At 30.7% G+C, this 17,683-nt stretch overlaps 2 non-coding genes across 2 annotated transcripts; both read right to left on the bottom strand.

Annotated features, from left to right (window-relative positions):
• Positions 1-1,104: 1,104 nt before the first annotated feature.
• Positions 1,105-1,221, bottom strand: LOC140814791 (U5 spliceosomal RNA). Its single transcript, XR_012114164.1, has one exon. It is a non-coding gene; the product is annotated as a U5 spliceosomal RNA (small nuclear RNA).
• Positions 1,222-2,324: 1,103 nt separating this feature from the next.
• Positions 2,325-2,484, bottom strand: LOC140814765 (U1 spliceosomal RNA). The gene has a single exon (XR_012114155.1). It is a non-coding gene; the product is annotated as a U1 spliceosomal RNA (small nuclear RNA).
• Between the last annotated feature and the right edge of the window lie 15,199 nt (positions 2,485-17,683).

The following is a 17,683-nucleotide window of genomic DNA, read 5'->3' as shown; positions in this document are numbered from 1 at the left end:
ACTCATCATCATACCCATCGGGTATTGAATTTCATCATCATCCCCATACTCATCGGATTATCGGATACTCATACCCTACCCAAATACCCTATTATCATATACAATTGAATTTTTTCAAATTTAAATTTTTTCAATGAAATTATGAATATTTAAAAAATTATTTAAATGAAAAATATGAAAAAGTATTAATGATAAAATTTTGCAAAATAAACTTTATAGAAAAAATATATTAAAAATAGCTTATATTAGTTGAATAAAAAGTACGCAATTCAACAAAGATAAAATATTTTTTTAATTTTTGAAGTCAAACATGGAATAAACTTATCAATGGAGAAGATGAAAAATTGAATGAAAAATAAAAGAGCGGTAAAACCTTGAAATGTAAAAGTGAAAGCGAAAGGGAAGAAAAAAGAAAAAGTATCGATTTACTTGAATTTGAGAAGATGAATCTTTAATACAAATAAATATAATTACTATATATGTATGATTTACTTAGATTTTCAGAAGATGAATCTTTAATATAAATAAATATAATTACTATATATATACATATATATATTTATATTTATATTTAATTTAAACGGGTATTCAGGTCGGGTGTGGGTCGGATTTTATCAAATCCGCCCCCATACCCAAACCCGAAAATCCCCATACCCGATTACCCAATTATTTCTCAGGTCTAAAATCCCTCCATACTCTCTTCTATTCGGGTCGGGTATCGAATCCTCCAACATGTTCGAAGGAAATTGTCATCCCTATTTTTCATTAATTAAGATGACTTTATGAATTTAACATTTTCAATTAAAATTTGGGAATATGATATAAACAAATAAATAAATTGTGATTTTTTTCTTGAATAGAGTCTAACATTATATATATAATAAATGATTATAAATATTTTTGGAACATGTAATATCTCAATTTCTTTTATATATATATATAGAAAAATATATATACGTAAAAGAAATTTTTTTTTTGAGGTCACACATCACATTCATATAAATAAATTAGGGATAAAAAAATAAGTAAAACATCTTCAGTTTTATTTTATCATATATAGATAGAGATGCAGTTACCAATAAATTTAGAACTTAATTGTTGGGCCTATCGCTAAGGAAGAGACCCTCCAAAAAAATGTGTATGCTGCTTAAATGCAACGAGCACACGGTATTCTTTAGTAAAAGGCGAAAGAATAATTCGCTTTGTGCTCACAGCGCAGCTGCATGAATTCAAATAATTGAAGTCTTCTGTTTATAAGGTAGTCTTTCTTCTTCTGTCCTGCAATTTCTCCATGTGGGAACATCCATGGGATAAGACTAGAGGCCAGTTATCCTATCACATATATTAATTATTACACACTCGGTTTATATCTTTTGAAGTCTACTAAATTCGATTGTTTCCACTTGAATAGCTGGTTTTATAAGCATAAATGAAAATATTTGGATTTTATTTGGACGGAAGATGGCAACGGGGAGAAATGAAGAGGGAAAATATAATTTCCCAAATTCTTGATATTAAAATTTTATTTTGCCATACTAGTATTTCTGTGCTATATGACTCAGTTTTTTCTTTGATAAAACATCATATTTAACAAAATCTTCTAGATTTGATTAAAATACAAAATGTGAATCGCCTTCGTATCACTAGGGGTGTCAAAATGCAACACGACCCATCAACCCAACACGAAAAAAAGCAGGTTCGAGTTGGGTTTTTTCGAGTTCCGGGTTGGGTTCGTGTTGGGTGGTTCGGGTTAGTGTCAGGTTAGAAGGGTATCGGATTGGGTCACGAGTTGACCCGAATTTTTTTTGTTGAAAATATTACCTATATTTTATATATTGTATGTTTGAACAAAATTTATTGTATATTTATATGATAAATTTTCATCATTTAATATTTATTTTGTATATTTTTTTTATTTTTTTAATAGTTTTTTATTTGATTTAGTAAATATACTTTTAATTTTCTACAATTAAACTTTCAAATTTAAATAATAATTTGTTATTATGTGTTTAAATTAAAATATTATTATTTTTATTTTTTCGAATTTTTTCATTAATTGTTTTTTAAAAAAAATAAAGAAATTAAATTCGGGTTAAGCGGGTTAAACGGGTTCGTGTTCGGGGTTCGGGTTGAAAAAATAAATAAAAAAATTTCGTGGAAACCCGACCCACTCAGCACGATACCCCTACGTATCAGTGGTTCAATAGATTATCAATAATGTTTGAGAACTGCCAAACAAGAATTCGAGGGACCGCGCGAACGCAGGTCCCTCGAAGACAGTAAAACATAATATACTCATGATCGAAATATTTAACTAGCTTCAGCAGGGACCGCGCGAACGCAGGTCCCCTCTACCACAAATTATGACGTAGGCTCGACCACTTGGGCCGACCTTAGGCAGACACCCCTCCCAAGTGCAATGGAGGTCGCCAGCCTAGGCCATGAACCTTGTTGATCGTCCATTGACCCCGTCCAGGTAAGTATGGAGGAAGGTGCACACCCATCAGCTTATATAGCATCCGTATTTCCCTGCCCATGTTTCGTAACGATGTGGGATACCCAAATCCTGATGAGATGATCAACGCATGAAAATGGAAATGAAGCACACATCATTCAAAAAAATACAAAACCATTATGCCATACTTGGGAACTATTTTATATCATTAATTAGTTTTGGTCTCCAATCATAACAATTATTTTATTCAATTGAATTTTTCGAGTTTATGAACATAATATAGAGTAAAAATCGATGACGAAAAATATCGATTTCTTTTTTTTATATGCATTCGTCAACATAAAATGGGATTAATTTAATATAAAAAAATTAATATTAAAGTGTTCATGTGGGACGAAGAGAAGATGAATGAAGGAGTTAAAAAATTATAAGACTAATTAAAGCGTGCCATAATATCAAAAGCTCGTGCAAGTCGCACCATTGTAATCTTCGTATGCTGGCATTTACCCTCGGTGTGAATCATGTGGCTCGTGCTACACTACCGAGGGCTTGGGAAGCATAGATTCTTGTGAACTTCGGTTTAACCGATCACCAAAGACATTCGAATATCGAGATTTTTATTCTTTTTATTAATTGAATATTTCAGTGTATTGAGACTTGTTACACATTTTATGTCTAATAATAGTAGGCAATGAATGAAATCGATGAGTTCTGATTCTGGTTTTATTAATAGTTACGTGCTTCCAACACTTCAGTCGAAGATAACATAATTTAAGCTTTAAAAATAGAGTTTTTATTTTAAAAATAAAGAAACACTCTGCAGCAGCGTGAGAAACATCAAACATGAAGGGATGAGGGGTTCAAGCCCACATCAAGATGGGACCCTAGCTCTATCAGGAGTCCAAGCCAACGATGCCTAGTCCTATATATATATTTAGACGAATTGTCGTTTGTCATTAGAGATAGAGGATGTTTTGATGTATATTAATGTATGTTGTTATAATCATGTTAGGTTTTGGAGGTTTGTTTTTTTAAATTTTGAGATTTTTAACATAGGATTAATGATTTGTCAACATTTGCCTGTAATTTTATTTACTTTGCACTTGAGGTATGCTTTTTAAAAAAATAAAAAATAAAAATCCTCACCCAATTTACAAGGCTCACATGTTTACACCAGGCAACATATTGTTACCTATGTTGTCCACTTTGTCTAGGACTCGAACACAGGCTCCTGGACCCCCAAAATGGACACTTGTTCCACAATACATGGACATCAACCGAAGATAGGATGCTCGGTTGTGGGTGGCAGTTAAATTTTCATTTTATTTTTAAAAAACAAAATAAAAATAAAAATAAAGGTTCACATTTAACACAAGTTATTTAAAATATATGTAAAAACTTGTGTGAGACGGTTTCACGGGTCGTATTTTGTGAGACGGATCTCTTATTTGGGTCATCCATGGAAAAGTATTATTTTTTATGCTAAGAATGTTACTTCTTATTGTGAATATCGGTAGAATTAATCCGTCTCACAGATAAAGATTCGTGAGACCGTATCACAAGAGACATACTCTAAAAAATATAATACTCAATTGCATTTTGTCGAATTGTCCTGTTATTCTCGTAGTAATTTATGATATCCGTCGTCCAAAGTGTCTGCATCAAGCAACATCAAATGTACGTATTCCCCTTTGTCTAGGAAACGAAAGGTTATTTGGACCACCTTAACTACCATAGCAACCTCACAAGGAGCCCATGTGATAGGCTCGTAATAGTTTGCATTTTTGTTGTCATATCTTTCATTGTTACCACTACCAGCGTGCTTAATTGACACATTTTTGTGTAATTTTATTGTAGGAGGAAGTTTTCTGCTCTTGCGATAAATTCGGGCTAAAAAGAGTGATTTTATATCACAATTAAAGTTGCCGATATAATCTTAGTGGAAGACGTGGAGCAGAAAAATTCAGAAGATGTTTTTACACAAGACGTGACCACGCCTTGTGACTACTTCTCGGTTGCCTAGTGAGAGTTGAGGAATATTCATATCAATGAATAAATAGAAGATAGAGTTTTTTCCATAACAAAACTCTATATTCTTAATAGGATATTTCCTAAGATCTTTTATTTTTTAGTGATTAGGTTTAAATATAGATTATTAGACTTTTATAATTTTGGGCCCAATTTGTCTTTTAAACCTACAAAAACCAACGTGAGAAAGGAGGCGACACAATCAATTCATTCTCCCTCACCCTCATCTCCAAAAATCTCACGTGAAGCACACAAGAGAGAATTCTCCAACCTCTTCTCCAACAACTCTCGTGAAGTGAAGAAAAAAGGGGCGCAAGACTAAGTTTCATTTCTATTCAGGGGATATTTTTACTATTTCAATTTATCACTGTGAGGCTTTTGTGATTTAATTTAATATTCATGTTTTGTTCAAGTATTTGTTGATTTATGACTTATTTATATGAAAGTTGTATCTCGGTTAATCTGACAATTTAATTCGATATATAATTTTCTACTGCTAACCATGAATTCAGTGATCCGTAATTGTCATGAATGATTGGTACATGAGTAGCGATAGATTATGTGTGTTGTGCTATCATAACATATTTAATTTAAATAAATCAACGAAACTCGATCTATCAATTGCAGCTATCTCGATTGTTAGATTTTAGGATTAACTGTTTTCACAAAACGAAAATGCTATTTTTAATTAATATGGAACGCTATCGTGCCCAGTTAATTATTGATAAGTTTTGACCGGATGCTGGGTTTGGTCAATTATTTTAGGAAAACACAAGAATTTTAGCGGCTATCCCTATAATTCTAAAGTTAATTGCTTGTAATTGCATGAATAAATATATGTTAGCCGATGAACAGTGATACAATTGAATAGTAGAAATCCCTTGAATCGAGCTTAGTAATATTAATTTACATTTATTTAGTTATTCATCTTGATTTTATTATTTCTTCTTGCATGTTAAATTAGTTCTAGTATTTTATTAGTTTTTATCAAACAAATCCCCCCTTCATTTGCATTTTACTCGAAAGAAATAAATCTCCCGTTCCCTGTGGATTCGACCCTGCTCACCATTACACTAATTTTATTTAGAGAGTAGGAATTTAATTTTGGTGGGTCAACGACAGCACACCAAATTTTGGCGCCGTTGCCGGGGAACGGTGCAAGGTTAATTTTTTTCGAGTTTTTTTTGTTTTTTTTGTTTTATGCTTTGTTCTTCTCTTACAGGTGATTCATCAAGAGATGAAGAATTTTAGAATTTTTTTTGTTGTCAAATACTTCGAGATGTTTCATCGACAAGTATTCACAACTTTTGCTCAACAAAACGGAGAGCCATTCTACGCAGCATGGGAGAGATTCAATAATTTAATAACAGCATTCAGGAATCATGATTTTTCTAACTATGTTCTTATTCGGCTTTTCCTTAAAGGTTTAGATGCAGTCACACGAAGATGGGTATTTAATGGAGCACTGACAACTGGTAGTCCACTACTTAGTCGACATGAAGATAGTGTGATATATTTGCTAAATGATATGGCCGACTTTGACTACCATCAGTATTGGGTTCCTTCGCTGCAGAGTTGGAGCCACCAATACGCTCCAGAAATTAGCCAATCTGATTTTACATACCAACCTTTCGAGCATCAAGAAGATGAGGGATATAGTCTTGAAATAATCATAAGTCGACTGAATGATATGGTAAACAAGCGTGTGGCATTGAATGGGGAAACTGTTGAGCTCCAGTCTGAAGAAGTTTTGGAAGAAATATCACACGAAGATGAGGCACCAATGAAGTTGAGAGATGAACAAGCTCCTGAGACTATCGATTTGAGCTCGTCGATAATATTATCATACATATATCTAGGAGATCCTTGTCTTTCTCCATTGCCGATTTCAACAGATTTTGTTCTTCAAGAGCTAACTATGATACACTCATCTCATGCCTATTATTTAAAGTCACGTTTTGTTGAGGAGACGAGCTTACATTGCATACATCAAGCCAAACTTGAGGGCACATGGAACCAAGACCCATATATGGTGTCATATGACACGTACTTTGGGCGTCAGCCGCTCTTTGAATGAGAGTTTTTGAGGGTCAAGCCGACGACTAAAAATCAAGCGCTTTTGGGAGGCAACCCAAATTTTTTGTTCTTATTATTTTTAATTTCTTTTATTTTAATTTTTTTCAAATAGTACAATTTTTGTTACCTTTGTGCAGAAGATGTCTTCTAACAAGGCGTGATCACGCCTTACAAGAATATCACTTCTGTACCAAAAAAAAAAAAAAAAATTTGCCCTAAATACAGTAGATGTCTTTTGACAAGGCGTGATCACGCCTTGTCCGAAAACATTTTCTGAAAAAAAAAAAAAATTGTCTTACACACAGTAGATGTTTTCTAGCAAGGCGTGATCACGCCTTGTGAGAAAACATCTTCTGATTTTTAAAAAATTTTGGCCCTATACGCAAAAGATGTCTCTTAACAGCGCGTGATCACGCCTTATAAGAAAACATCTTCTGATGTTGTCTCAAGGGCAAATAAAAGTATTATTATTATTTTTATAAAAAAAAGTTTACGTTTCTTTTATTTATTCTATTTGTTCTCACCCTTTTCACATCTTCTCTCGCAGGCTTCTTCAATACCGCCACGACAATATAAAGCTTTGCTCCATGATGTCCAACAATTTTCAGGGGAGTTTTCTAACTTCTTTTGCGTTTTTACTGTCTATGTTGTGCATCTAATTTTTGTGTCATTGAGGACATTGCCACGTATAGGTGTGAGAGGGGGTATATAGCCTTATTTCTCGTTTCAAGTTCTATTTTTTTCAAATTTTTTTGCATGTTTATTCGAGGAAAACAAAATAAAAAAGAAAGAGAGGAGGGAGTCCGGCAAAATGAATTTGTTTGATCCATAAAGCATCTAGTGTTTATTCGTTATCTCTCTCATTTGAATCTTGAATGCCTCTGATGCGAGTCTATAAAAAAAAAATATGTCTTCTTTGTGTGCAACTGATTTTGCATTCTTACTGCTAACATTTATGGGAAATTGTTCTTGATGATGTGTTGAAATGACAAGTGTATGGGGTCTAACACACATACCATTTTTTTGTGTGAGCTTTGGGCCTATGAGCAATCATCATATCATGCTCCAATTTTTTCTTGATTGTGTGTTAGTCATACATTGTTGATTTTTCTAGAACTTGCATTGTTATACATGTCTTTGTTGATACCTTGTGATGGATTAGGTCCATAAACAAAGTAAAGGGCATTAGGTTCAAACCTTTTTTTTCAAATCATCAGTGCCATTCTTTTTGAGCCTACCCTGATTCATTTACCCTTAGTGAGCCAAGTTCGAGCCTGAGCCTATTTGTTGGAAAATAACCACATTACAAGCCATGATAAATCTTTTTTTTGGTTATTCCTCTATTTGAACCTTGAATTGGAGAATCATACAAACTTTTCTCATTTAGCATCGTTTTGAGCCAAGAAAGCGTAAATTGTTGAGATCGAGTGATTAATGCTCGAAATCATTGTCTCAAAAACTCCTTATGAAAAAAAAAACAAGAATAAAAAAAAAAGATTTGAAAAAAATATATATAAGAAAAAAAAGGGAGTTAGAAGGAAAATAAGAGCAACGAAAAATAAAATGCTCTTGGATGTTATAATGAGATTGAAGATGTTATTGTTAGCAGGATGCAATTTTGTGAAAAGTGTGTATGATTTCTTCAATTCCGTAAACCCATTGTGCCTTCTTTCCTACCTGACCTATAGCCACGGTACAACCCATTTATAGCCCTTGTTTGTGCATTTTAATTCATTCATTTGGTGGAGGATGTGATATATTTGCAAGCTTATGGTAAAAATTTTCAGTGTTTTGACATGAGAGCTCCTTGATACATACCTAGACACTTACGAGTGAAATGAGCGAATCATGTGAGGAGTGTTTGGACCCTATGCATTTTATTTCTACACATTCAGATGGAAGCAATTGCTCATGATGTTGGTAGTCAGATGCACAACAATTAAATTTGTTTGGTGCATGAAAAAAAATATTTTACGGACAAGTAAATGAAGCAGAAAGAGGATAATGAGTTGAGACAATGAATTGAACTCTTTTATGCTTGAGGACAAGCATGGTTTAGGTGTGGGAGATTTGATAGGCTCGTAATAGTTTGCATTTTTGTTGTCATATCTCTCATTGTTACCACTACCAGCGTGCTTAATTGACACATTTTTGTGTAATTTTATTGTAGGAGGAAGTTTTCTGCTCTTGCGATAAATTCGGGCTAAAAAGAGTGATTTTATATCACAATTAAAGTTGCCGATATAATCTTAGTGGAAGACGTGGAGCAGAAAAATTCAGAAGATGTTTTTACACAAGGCGTGACCACGCCTTGTGACTACTTCTCGGTTGCCTAGTGAGAGTTGAGGAATATTGATATCAAGGAATAAATAGAAGATAGAGTTTTTTCCATAACAAAACTCTATATTCTTAATAGGATATTTCCTAAGATCTTTTATTTTTTAGTGATTAGGTTTAAATATAGATTATTAGACTTTTATAATTTTGGGCCCAATTTGTCTTTTAAACCTACAAAAACCAACGTGAGAAAGGAGGCGACACAATCAATTCATTCTCCCTCACCCTCATCTCCAAAAATCTCACGTGAAGCACACAAGAGAGAATTCTCCAACCTCTTCTCCAACAACTCTCGTGAAGTGAAGAAAAAAGGGGCGCAAGACTAAGTTTCATTTCTATTCAGGGGATATTTTTACTATTTCAATTTATCACTGTGAGGCTTTTGTGATTTAATTTAATATTCATGTTTTGTTCAAGTATTTGTTGATTTATGACTTATTTATATGAAAGTTGTATCTCGGTTAATCTGACAATTTAATTCGATATATAATTTTCTACTGCTAACCATGAATTCAGTGATCCGTAATTGTCATGAATGATTGGTACATGAGTAGCGATAGATTATGTGTGTTGTGCTATCATAACATATTTAATTTAAATAAATCAACGAAACTCGATCTATCAATTGCAGCTATCTCGATTGTTAGATTTTAGGATTAACTGTTTTCACAAAACGAAAATGCTATTTTTAATTAATATGGAACGCTATCGTGCCCAGTTAATTATTGATAAGTTTTGACCGGATGCTGGGTTTGGTCAATTATTTTATGAAAACACAAGAATTTTAGCGGCTATCCCTATAATTCTAAAGTTAATTGCTTGTAATTGCATGAATAAATATATGTTAGCCGATGAACAGTGATACAATTGAATAGTAGAAATCCCTTGAATCGAGCTTAGTAATATTAATTTACATTTATTTAGTTATTCATCTTGATTTTATTATTTCTTCTTGCATGTTAAATTAGTTCTAGTATTTTATTAGTTTTTATCAAACAAATCCCCCCTTTATTTGCATTTTACTCGAAAGAAATAAATCTCCCGTTCCCTGTGGATTCGACCCTGCTCACCATTACACTAATTTTATTTAGAGAGTAGGAATTTAATTTTGGTGGGTTAACGACAGCACACCACCATGGTTTTCCTACCACCCCATATCAAAATCAAATAGCACATGGCAAGCTTAGGGGGACCTTGCACTTACTTCACATCTTTTTTGCAATTTCATGTACATTGTATGATGATCATGCTTTTTTTTTTTGCTATTTTGATCTTTTATGTTGTCGAATTTCAGGTTTGTCTATTATCTTTATTTTTTAAAAAAAAAAACAAATTAGTCTTTTCTGGCTTGACAATGAGGTGATATTAACGTCATGTTTATGCGTACGATGTTATATCAGCATTTCCGATGGAAAAATACAACTGACAAAAAAATAAAAAATTTAGGACTAAAACTGAAATTTGATGATATATAAGACCAAAATCGCAATTTAAATGAGAAATTTTATAATCATAAATTTATCGGTACACAAATCTTATCCAAATTCATATTATCATTATCATTATCATCTCTCACTTAAATTTTTTTTATATAATTTTAAATTTTAAATGATTTTAAAATTTTGTATATGAACGCATCTCGTGTCAAAGGATATTACTAGCCAGTACGCACGGGTCCATATCATAAAATGAAACCACTTCTTGTCTCGATAGAACAGTGGGCGTATCACTAACGACCCTTTGGTCCCTGAACAACATCAATCATTATTAAATTAAATTATCCACATGCACTTTGTGGACTTCAATTTTGGGTAGTTTTGTTCTGTCCGTTTTAAAGAAATTTGGATCACAAAATTTAATCTTCAAATCTCATCAAGATACGAAAAGTTTAGTGATTAGTCCTATTTTATTCAAATAGATTCAAATAATTTAATCACGTGTCGGATGTATATCAATTGAAATTTCATTTTTAGTTATATAACTTGCATGTGACATCGATAATTTTCATGTTTATGTCAGTATTTAATGATGTCACATAATAATTTTGCAATGTTTCGTTACCAAAATGACTAAAATTGGATAAAGAGTACAAGTTAGCAGAGTTAGACCGTAAATTCAGAAATAATAATACTTCACTTATACCTTACACTTCAGCCGAGTCTAACGAGGCGCAGGTGTGGAGCCTTACACACACATGTATATTATAAAACCAATAATACAATTTTTCCAATTGAAACATTGAATGGTTAAAAATTTCGGTCATATCTTTGTCATCAATTCCTACTTTTGGAAGGATAAAGAGGACTTAATCAAATAATTAATGTTAGTCAATATTTGATGTCTGCTCTGATCATTTGCTTATATTATGTTAGGATTAATGAATTTCAAATATCTGGATTTCAAATATATTCGATTTTTTTTAGTTTTAAAAAAAAGATCATAAAATTCATAGACAAAAACTTTTGTGAGACGCTATCACATGTCGTATTTTGTAATACAGATCTCTTATTTGGGTCATCCATGAAAAAATATTACTTTTTTATGCTAGGGTTGACTCGTCTCACAGATAAAGATTCGTGATACCGTCTCACAAGAGATCTACTCAAATTCATATTCACTCTTCTATGTTTGTATATTATTTCATGTTAATTATGATGAATTTTAAGTTCACTCAATAATGGAGATAATTGAAATTCATTATACTTTGTATAACTAATATGTAAATAAGCAAGTTATTAATTTAAGATTTCATCTATTGTTTCATTGTTAATAATAAAAATATAATCAAAATCTATAAATTTCAAATCTATCCATCCAAATGCAACTTAGGTTATGTCTAATGGATGGATTTAATTTGTAATGAGAGATTTGATTTGGAGAGAATTTGAGAGATTGATTTTAAATGACAATTATCTTGGAGTATTTGAAATCCACCACGATTATTATTGAAATTGGATAGGTTAATATGTAGTGAAAATGAAATTTACCTGACTTTTTTCATCCAAATAAATCGAGAAATTCAAATTTTTTTTAAAAAAAAATTGAGTATTATAGAGAGTATTTTACACACAAGACTTGAAAATTATTTCTGAATTTTCAAAAAAAATGGTCTATCGCTTATTTTCAATTTTTTTTAAAAAGGTAATCCAATATTTTTTTTAGCACAAACATTTATTCTTTTAAAATTAAGTAATTTTGTTTCAAAATCTTTTGTACCTAAATGGACTCTACCAATTAAATAATTTATCACGATTCCAAATTATATTTGGAACATTATTCGCAAAAAAGTAGCTTATCGATATCGAAAGCAAATATGTCCACAAACATCAGCGCCAAAAATATCACATGGAGAGACAAATTGTCAAGATACGGTGTGAGATTTGAGAATCCTACTATACTTAAATCTGGTCCATTTGATGTCTACAATTTAACACTAATTTTAATGCCCATAAATGGTTTTGCAGCACTAAATAACTATTTCAATACAATATATTAGTTTTGATATATTATATGATCGACGTGTACATTTATATGATCATCGATGATGTGACACTCGTCTATTACTATTATTGGAGATATATATTTTTCCGTTATAAAAATATATCTCTTCGATTTTCTAAAATTTTGTTTATTTTTTTATCAAGAAATATACACGTCAACATCAAGTCGACATTACATTTGAATCATTAACAACTTTTAAAAAAATTAAATAATTAAGACTAAAATTTGATGACATTAAATTTTCATTTCGTCATGTGATCATTAACAAATCATCTTAGAACACAGACTTCAATTCAGAAACTGATTTTTATCTAGGTATGAGAATATTTATTTATATAAAATATAAGCTTTATTAATTTATGTTGGGTGTAATATTTGTATATATTTGGTAGAGCAATCGAACCGTTGTGGTTGAACTATTGTGCGGCTTAAAAGATTTGAGTTGTACTATTACCACTAGCTAAAGCTTTTGGTGAAGCGGCAAGCGCTTAGTTCTACAATTGGTATCAGAGCTAAGGTCACGGGTTCGATTCTCATTGATTGCAAGGAGTGCAATTATTGAGAGAGATATTGTTGGGTGCAATAATTGTCCATACTTGGTAGAGCGATCGAACCGTAGTGCTTGAGCTGCCGTGCGTTTAAAAGATTTGAGTTGCAACATTACCACTAGTTATAGCTTTTGATAAAACGGCAATCAGTCGGTCCTACAATTTAGAATACGATAAATTGTGTTTCCTACTAAAAATTTAACATGAGTAGCCTATAACTTTCACAAACCAACCAAAACTCAAATTTCAAATTTATTGAGAAATTAATGTATTTCTTCAAACCATAATTTAAAGTCACCGAAATCTTGAAAATGATTAGAAGAAATTAGGGAATACAATTATACAAAGGACCATAATTTCCGGGATTGCATGTTCCCCTGACATGGTAGGCCCTTTTAATCTCAATCTTTAGGGTATTTTCCCCATCGATTTTTAGTCTGATTCCGCCCACAATATGCTAGCAAATTATTTAATTTATTATCTTGAAAATAACATTTTATTAAATCGTATTTTTTTCTATAATCCCGTAATCTATGGAGTAATCACATGCTAACTACAACTCGCATTAGATAGTCAACCACCATTTCAACTAATAATGATTTAGTAGAAATTGTCGTCTTCTCGGTCCCAAAAAAAAAAAAAATCGGCATTTTTCTCGAAAATTCTAATTTTTTTTTATTCCCCACTTTCAGAATTTAAATTGAATTGTGAAAAATCGAAATTTTCTATATAATTTTCGGAAAAGTTTAAATTTTAAATTATATTATCGGTGTTTTTTTCCAAATATAATATATTTCATCCATCTTAAATATATAGTTTTATTTAGTTTTTCATGCATATAAAAGGATGTAACTTGAATATCAAACCTTACAAACAAATTTATTGTTTTATGTTTATTTGATTCGTTCAAAAAATGATTACAAATCTTTCCGATACTTAGATGTATCTAGTAATATAAAATATAAGAAGAAATGTTACTACAAATAAAAATCAAATTATATATTTGAGTCAATTAAAAAAAGGTAATACAAATATATTTGGGACCATGTAGTATTATTTTTAGACAATTGAAAAGCCAATTATGCGATGAACAGCTCTCTTGTGAGATAGTTTCACGAACTTTTCTCTGTGATACGGGTCAATCCTACCAATATTCATAGTAAAAAGTAATAGTCTTAGCAAAAAAAGTAATATTTTTTCTTGGATGACCCAAATAACTGATATTCACAATAAAAATTAATATTCGTGGCATAAAAAATAATATGTTTTCATGAATGACCCAAATAACTGATACTCACAATAAAAAGTAATACTCGTGGCATAAAAACTAATATTTTTTCATGGATGACCCGAATAACTGATATTCACAATAAAAAGTAATACTCGTAGCATAAAAAGTAATACTTTTTCATGGATGACTCAAATTAGAGATATGTTGATAAAATATGACCCGTGAAACCGTCTCACACAAGTTTTTGTCTTATGTATATTATAATTATAATATAAAGTAGAGATTCTGACATTCAAGCCTGTTCCTGTATGGCCGTAAGCGACTATTCTACGATGTATTTGTTTTCTTGCAAGAGGATAACCGACACTCACTTTTAAATCCCTCTCCATAACTTATATAAACTTTGGCAACCGTTTTTATTTGTTAAAAATAACAAATTCCTAGGGATTTTTATATTTAAAATAAGGTATCTTTTTTTATGTTAAACACAAAATTTTGGTCAATTTGATGGATCATATTGACGATTTGTTAAAAATTTTACTAGTTTTGATTTAATAATTGTTTGATTCTTTTTTCCATATAATGATGAATTTTGAGGCAAGTCCTACTTGTGTCCCTCTACCCATAAGATTTTCATGGATTATTTGAATGATTATTTTCTTTATTTATAAACAAGATGTATTATAAATTTTGACCTCTTAAATTAGTGTTGAAATACAATAATTGTTTATGACAAAAATACTTGCATTTAATTTTTCTGTAACCATTATTGGGGATATGCTTTGTATGGTGGGAACTCATGCCTCCCCAAATTCTCAATAAATGTATTTATATTTTTCTGCATATTGAAATAATCTGGCTGCATATTATGTGTATCATATTTTTAGTGGTGTGACACAGTGTTGTCGACACGAGCGCATAACATGTAGCGAAAGTTAACGGTAAACATACAAATATAATTTTAATAAATAAAAAAATATGTTTAAATTATGTATAAGTATAAATACGTTGTTGTACAACGCCTCGTAACAAAAATTCACTAGAAAAATATGTAAATCGTTTATAAGAAACAATACTAGCGAAAATAATAAAACCAAATTTCTTAACACTCAAAAGAATTAAATTGCATCAAAATAATAAAAAAGAAAAAAAACTGCATCAAAATAAAACTAAAAACTAGATGCATAAACCGAAATTGCTTAAAACAAATAAAAGAACACTCTTTGATTAACACTATACGTCATAGTTGTTTTTCAAGTGTCTTCAACACCAATCAGCAACACAGCATAAATGTGAATCAATCACTCAAATTCTTCAACATGAAAATTATCATCTATGTATTATCTGCAAAGGTATGATGTCCAAACCCTACGAAAACCCACACGTGTTCATGTCACTCTCTCTCTTTTATAATGCTTGTTTCACATAATCATCTCTCTATAAAAGAGTTGGCAAAATATGAGAACAAGATTTAAGCAAGGATACAATATCTTAGTTATAAATGCAATATCAAAAACAAATCTTCTAAATCTAGAAATAAATCAAGTAAGATTTTATCATTTAAAAATAAATCAAACAAGATCTTATAATCTAAGAAGACAAAATATTAAATTGATAATATAAATATAACAAAAAAATAATAAAAAAAATAAAATATTTCTTTCAATCTTATTTTATTGTCTTACTCTTTTCACATTCGAACAGCCATATTAGTAGGAGTCGTGTCCTAATTTACATTTTCGTATTCATATAGCATGGCGACAAAATATATTTACTTCACAAAACACCACAAATTATTCTCTAAATTAAAATTCAGCAAATTTATGGATTACCACGATGTATTTGTCCCCCCGAGGCTTTTCTGTATTGACCCGTTGCATTGTTCTTCGAGTCAAATTGTTATTATTTTTCTCTAAAAAAAAATATCGTTATTATTTTTTCCATTTATTAATTTTCAAAGACATTTTAATATTTTTATTATATTATATTTACATATTCCTTAAATAAATATAATGAATTAAGTGCCTCTTCATGCCACTGTAGGCACGAAAACTTGTAAACGCATCGGTACCAGTATGGCAGTACAGACAAATAGACAATCAAATTTAGAGCTTAATGGGATGTAAAAAAATGAAGAAAAAAAAGCTAAACCTAAAAATCAGGGAAAATTATTTATTTGGTATTTTATATCTGTCTGATTTTTTTAATATTCATAAGTTTTAATCTTATATTCTTTTTTTCTTTTTCATTTTAAACACTTTCTAACGTGATATATGTCGATAACGTTGTATCAACATGATGTTAGTATGCACACATCAACATCATAATACAAATATGATTAAAATTGTAAAAAATTAAAAGATACATAACCAAGACTAAAAATAGATAATACAAAATACCAAAAATTGTAAAGAGACATAGCATAGATAACTAAAATCACAATTTTTTCCCTAGAAATTATATGTAATATTATTGTTTAAACTGATTTTTATCACAGTTCTTAAGTTCAAGTGGGCAGATGCCAAAATAAAAATAAATAATTTCAATAAGACCAACTTTTGACTGATCCGAAAACCAAAAATTTATCGAGTAGGTTTCTTGTTAGATAGTTTTATGAATCTTTATTTGTGAAACAAGTCAACTTTACCGATATTCACAATAAAAAGTAATACTCTTAGTATAAAAAGTAATAATTTTTCATGAACGACTCAAATAAGATATCCGTTTCACAAAATAAATTTCAAGCTCCGGAATTAAAATCCTGCTACAAGCCGACCTGGACTTTATATCATGCGTTGCCTGTAAATCGTGTATAATAAATAAAATAAATGTCCCTATTTTAATTCTACTCAAAACAAGTGGGTGGAAATAATAATGGACTTTATAATTTGGGATTATATAATTCAATGGTAATTATTAAATGATAGGCAAAAACTTGTGTGAGACGGTCTCACGGGTCGTATTTGTGAGACGGATCTCTTATTTGGAAATAATAAGTATTACTTTTTATTGTGAATATGGGTAGGGTTGACCCGTCTCACGGATTATGACCCGTGAGACGGTCTCACATGAGACTCACTCTGGATGGTATACCTCAATTATTCAATAGCTCGAACTTGCAAGTCGAACCAGTCATTAAATTTATATTTATTAATACGATCTCCAAAACCTAATGTCAAATATTATTTCATTATTTTCTACATAACTACCAGGCGCAATTTCGGGCAAATCGCTACATAATAAATAATTACAATCCAGATAAAAATTTCTAATATTTTTAAAATCACCTCCAATCTATAATTTATGTTGAGTTGACAATTGACATTGAAATATTTTATTGGGTAAGGAAAAAACAATGATTTCAAATTATTTAATATTTTAAATATTGGTCGAAACGTAGAAAGGAAAAACAAAATTAGTCGTAGGAAGTATAAATTGGCTTGTAAAGATTTTTTTATGGCTACGTAAAATTTTAGCCTTAGTTCTTTTTCCCGAATTTCTATTTAT

This window comes from Primulina eburnea, chromosome 1 (genome assembly GCF_022965805.1).
Source record: "Primulina eburnea isolate SZY01 chromosome 1, ASM2296580v1, whole genome shotgun sequence".
Taxonomy (NCBI): Eukaryota; Viridiplantae; Streptophyta; class Magnoliopsida; order Lamiales; family Gesneriaceae; genus Primulina; species Primulina eburnea.
Note: the sequence above shows the minus strand (reverse complement) of the source record. Positions and strands in the feature narration are given on the sequence as shown.